Below are 5,944 nucleotides of genomic sequence, written 5' to 3' on the forward strand. Positions count from 1 at the left end.
GAAGGGACTGAGAGGTGGGAGAGAGAGAATCCAAAGTGGGCTCGTGCTGACAGCAGAGATCCCGATGCGGGGCTTGAACTCATAAACTGCAAGATCACAACCTGAGCCAAAGTCAGACATTTAATGGACTGAGACACCCAGACGCCCATTCCCCCACTTTTTTTTAACCATTTATTTTTTACAATTTATTTATTTGAGAGAAAGAGAGTGCATGCACATGAGTGGGAGAGGGGTGGAGGGAGGGAGAGAGAGAATCCCAAGCAAGCTTCATGCTGTCAGCACAGAACCCGACTCGAGCTCGATCTCATGACTCTGGGATCATGAACTGAGCCAAAATCAAGAGTCGGAGGCTCAATCAGCTGAGCCACCTGAGTCTTCCTTTTTAAGTTCTCATTAAACCTTGTGATCCAAAGAAAATTGGATCCAGAATGTTCTGGAATCCAGGGGACAGTGTAGACAACCAGGTACAATGTGGTGGTGGGTTTGTGATTCTTTGTTTCCTGTTAGTTTGTTTTTTAAGTGCTGAGCAGGAAATTCTCCTGGAGAGGAAACCTTAATGACATTTCGGTCTGTAGACATTAGAAGCCAAGCTCCTACATAGGCAACAACTGATCTAATCAGACCCTGCACTTAACCCTGGGCTGCTACTTTCTGATGTGATTGCTCTTGTCATTTCTGCTGAGACCATGCAATGAGTCACTGGCATATCATCTACCACTCCAGCAGAATGAGGTTTCGGCCTCTGGCCCCCATCCCTGATCCCTTTTGACCTCCCCTTTCACCTTTCTTTACCTCGCTAATCCTCAACCATTTCTTCCTTAAGCATTCTGGTTCAATCCATTCCCCTTGAAAATCTGCTTCAAGGCAAAATGCTGAGGGACACTGAGCCTTCGTGCTTGAGTCCGACTCACCCAACGGTCTGACCTCCAGGCCGTTTCATTGTATCGTAGTTTCCTTTCCCTAACCTACTGTCAAGAGCTTTTCAAAACCAGAATCTTCCCTGGGTTATAGAAAATCAGGAGGAAGAGTCCTGGAGTTATAGCAGAGGTGGCGGGAGCAGTGGGAAGAAGACCAACAGCTTTCAGAGGAGGGGGGAGAGCTGGCTTGGGCTGGGAGCCCCTCCTCCCCATGACCCGTTCCTCTTCTCTGGCCTCCTGTGGTCTTCGATCCGCTCTCCTCCTCTTCTGCTGCTTGCCCTCCAGTGCAGCCCGGTGCTCGGGCCCCAGTCCACTGGTCAAGGCTGGGTTTGGGTAAATACAACTCCTTCTGGAGCCCAGGGCTCACTGGTGATATTGGCCCGTCGGACTGGACATCTGTATGTTTTAGGAGCACACCAAGGACAAGATTGTCTTCAAAGTAATGGCCTTTCAAAAAGCTGCTTGGAGGGGCGCCTGGGTGGCTTAATTGGTTAAGCGTCCGACTTTCACTTAGGTCATGATCTCGCGGTTCGTGGGTTCGAGCCCCGCGTCGGGCTCTGTGCTGACTGCCAGCTCAGAGCCTGGAACCTGTTTCAGTCTGTGACTCCCTCTCTCTCTGACCCTCCCCTGCTCACGCTGTCTCTCTCCTAGAAATAAATAAAACATTAAAAAAAAATTAAAAAAAAAAACGAAAAGCTGCTTGGAATGTTAAAATCAGGAAATAAGCGGTGTCCTTAAGTGGTGTGAGAGCCTCTCTGCCAATGCCCTGCCTCCTTGAGCCCGCTTCATTCTCGATCTCGATGCCAAAAACACCACTTAAACAAAGTACAGTGTAGGCAATGAAATCTGCCATAGAAAAGAGCAGTAGAGGAACGGGGCCCCCAGAGGGGTCTCTGGATGCTACAGGCCATTCCCGTTGGCAACGGCCATCTCGTTTTGAGCCAAACATGTTAGGGCAAAATGTGGGGTATTAGACTTAGTCAATAGGCATCCTTCCAACTTCTTCCTGATAGAATCTTGATTTGGTTCAGCTCTTCACCCACTGCTCTGCTGCAGGATACCTTGGCTGGCCACAACCTTGGCCCCAAGCTGTGGGTACTGGTCAGTCTAAGGCAATCGTGGTGGGCCTGTGGTCTCTGTCAATGACTGACTTAAGCCTAACGATGTTACACAATCTTGGCTAATGGAACAAAAGAAGTCTTCTTGGGAAGCCGGCTGGAGCTTCTGGGAAAGTGAGGGAAAGGGTTCCTTACTCTTTTTCTTTTTTTACTATTTTAGTTTTAAGTAATCTCGACACCCAATGTCGGGCTCGAACTTACAACCTTGAGATCAAGAGTGGCATGCTCTACTGACTGAGCCAGCCAGGCACTCCAGGGACCCTCCCTCCTAAAAACAGACACATGAAATAAACAGTCCCATCCCATCCATCCTGTGGACATTACAAGTGTCTGGATGACACATTTGTCACTGCGACAGTCATCTGACTTTCAAGCCAATGACAAGTCCCGTACACAGAATAGGTCGGGGCCAAAAAAGTCACAGAGAGAGGGGCCTGGGGGGCCCAGGTGGTTAAGCATCTGATTCTTGATTTTGGCTCAGGTCATATTCTGACGGTTCTGGGATTGAGCTCCACATGGGGCTCTGTGCTGACAATGTGGAGCCTGCTTGGGAGTCTCTCTCTCCCTCTCTCTCTGCCCCTCCCCTGCTCATACTATCTATTCTGGGTCTTCTAGGTGCTGGGAATATAGTTGTGAACAGAACTGAGGAAGCCCCTCTCCTCATGGGGCTTAAATCCTAACAGGTAGACCATCAATCAATCAATCAGTACTGCCATGCACTGTTCAGCGGAGAGAAGCGTCATCAAGAAAATGTAAGCAAGGCAAGGGGAAAGTTGTGGTGTGGGCAGGAGTTGGCTCTATGCTCTTTGGGGGAAGAGCATTCCAGGCAGGCGAAACAGCAAGTGCAAGACCCAAAGGTGAAGGTGTGATTGGAACATCAAAGGAATAGCAAAGGAGCCCGTGAGGCAGCCGCAAGAGTCACAGGAAGCTAGCGGTAGAGGAAATAAGGTTGGGGAGTTTGACGGAAGCCAGATCATGTCTTAGGCCATAGTAAGGCTCTGGCTTTTTAGTCTGAGGGTGAAGACCATCTAGTGGAGGGTTTCTAGCAGGGGAGTAGGTCTGGCAAACGCTGGGCCACCTGGGTGGTTCAGCTCGTTAAGCATTTGACTCTTGGTTTCAGTTGAGGTCATGATTTCAGGGTTTGTGAGTTCAAGCCCCGTGTCTGCCTCTGTGCTGCTTGGGATTCTCTCTCACTCTCCCTCTCTCTCTCTGCCCCTCTCCTCCTCACACTGTCTCTGTCTCCTTCAAAATAAATACACTTTAAAAATTTTTTTCTCAAAAAATTGTTTATAAGAATTACTTTGTAGAGGATACTATGGTATGCCACCCAGAGCCCTCTTTTGGGGACTAATGGTACTCATTCTCCCTGGAAGTTAGGACACTTATAGCTCATGTCTGTATCCCTTTCTGTAAGCTGAAGAAACCCCCGGGGCCCAAAGATCTGCCCCTTCCTTTTTCTTTTTTTAATTTTTTAAATGATTTTTAAAAATTTATTTCTGAGAGAGAGAGAGTATGTGTGAGCAGGGGAGGGTCAGAGAGAGAGGGAGACACAGAATCTGAAACAAGCTCCAGGCTCTGAGCTGGCTGTCGGCACAGAGCCCAATGTGGGGCTCGAACCCACGAACCATGAGATCATGACCTGAGCCGAAGTCGGATGCTTAACCGACTGAGCCACCCAAGTGCCCCAAGATCTGCCCCTTCCTAAGGGTGGTCCACATCCATTGACCTGGCATGGAGGGGGTACCAAAGACTATCCCAGCTCCAGAGCTCCCATGAGATCCGCTGACACCTGTATTGCAATGAGCTCATAGTTCAACTTCACCTTCTGCCCAATTCTGTTTCCCTCACTGTCTCATAGGTGTTGATCCCAAAGGCACCCTCCGGAAAACATCCTGCATACAGATCTCCATCTCAGAGCCCGCTTCCTGGGGAATTCAGTGCGTGACTGGAAAGCAGGCTCCTATGCAGTAAGAGTGAGAGCCAGAGGCTTGTCAGGAGGCCAGGGCAATTGTTCAAGCCAGAGAGACCTCGGTCGCTTGATCGAGTGTAATAGACAGGAGAGATCTATTACATACCCGCAGACAGCCAAGTAGGGATGTCAGGTAGACTATTGGTGGTACCTGTTAGAGTTTAGGGGAGAGTTTGGGGCTGATGATATAATTTGGAGAGTCCCTGGATTGAGCACAGATAGAGAGATGTCCGACGATGAGGCCAGAGACATTCAAACATTTTGTGTGTTATATTCTGTATGTATTTGCTCACGTCATGGTCTCACGGTTCATGGGTTCGAGCCCCACGTCAGGCTCCGTGCTGACAGTGCAGAGCCTGCTTGGGATTCTGTCTCCCTCTCTCTCTGCCCCTCCCCTGCTTCTGTTCTCTCTCCCTCTCTTTCAAAAATAAATAAATAAACATAAAAAAAAAACACCCCAAATGAGTAGCTTTAACTCCTGAAAGAACCACAGCAATTGGCGTACTCAGAAAGCCTACAGTGATCATCCATTATTTCACTCCAATTATCCATTATGAGCTACATTATTACAGCTTTTCAATGACTATAATAAACTGATGTTAGAAGGTGAGTAAGTTACTTTTGTAAACCTCCTGAAAGCATTTGTTATATATTTCTGGTGTTCAGATACCTGGGGAAACAGTCTGCTATTGTTTTTTACGTATCTGCTTATTGTTTGCTCCTTCCCAAAAGATTTGAGGCAACATCCAGCGGTACGTGTCAATACAAAGTTACTAAATCAAAGCAAAATCAAGACAGGGGCCCTCAAAAAGGATGGCGGCTGAGCAGGAAGTGAAGGAGGAGAAGGTGAACAAGCAGCTGGACATGTGGAAGAGCCACGCTGTCACAGTGGGGAATCCGAGGGACTGCGCCCTGGCAAGGGCACATAGACCAAGGCCTAAAGTGTCCCTATTTTTAAAAAAGTGTTTATTCACTTTTGAGAGAGAAAGCATGAGTGGGGGAGGGGCAGAGGGAGGGAAGGGACAGAGGACCCGAAGCGGGCTCAGCCCCGACAGCATCGAGCCCAATGTGGGGCTCGAACTCACGAGAACCGCCGAGATCGTCACCTGAGCTGAAGTCTGATGCTCAACTGACTGGGCCGCCCGGGCGCCCCTCTGTTTTATTTTGTCACCCTGTCTGAAATGTTACAGTCAGAAAGCCTCTTGGATAGGGGTCTCTCAAAATGCACATTCAGCCCACCAAGTAGATTCCTGGCACGTCTTACCCTGTTGTGAATAAGCTTCACCAGATCGCGGTCAGCCCAGGGATAAAATGTGCTCCAAAGACGGACTTCTGAGTAAGATGCGGGGAGGCCCATGATCTCCCCCTCCCCCTTCACTTTCTGGGCTCCTCCTTGGCCTCTCCCCTTCAATGTCAGCCTTTCCTCATGCCTGTCCTTGGCCTTCTCTTGGTTTGCTTCCGGTGGGCGACCTCCTCCTTTTCCAAGATCCTACTCACGGAAAAGGGGCCCCCCTGTGGGCCATGCTTGCCAGGGGTCAGGAAGGGGGATGCTAAGAGAAAACTTACAGGGCTTGACCTCAGAAAGCTGTGTTCCCCGTTTGAAAGAGCTCCGTGAAAAAGCGGGTGGGTGAGCTGGGATAAAGATGGGTGGCGGCGAAGGCTCTGGTGAGTTCTAGTGGCCTCTTGGCCACCCAGCAGACCGGGACCTGAGAACCCCCCCTTGGGGCTCGTACTTGTGAGCAATGCTATTTCCTCTTTGTTGGGCAGCCTCTCCTATTGTCAGCCTGGAGGATGTCTACCTGCAGCTCCAGAATGCCGTTCTCCAGGAAGCCAAGGGCAGGAGGGTGGGCTGGACCAGTGACGCTGTACCCCCGGCCCAATCCATCAGGACTTGCAATCCCAGAGTACCCCTGGCTTGGTAGGGCGACCCGGGTGGGTGA

The sequence above is a fragment of the Crocuta crocuta genome, unplaced genomic scaffold, assembly GCF_008692635.1.
Source record: "Crocuta crocuta isolate KB4526 unplaced genomic scaffold, BGI_CrCroc_1.0 scaffold467, whole genome shotgun sequence".
Classification (NCBI taxonomy): Eukaryota; Metazoa; Chordata; class Mammalia; order Carnivora; family Hyaenidae; genus Crocuta; species Crocuta crocuta.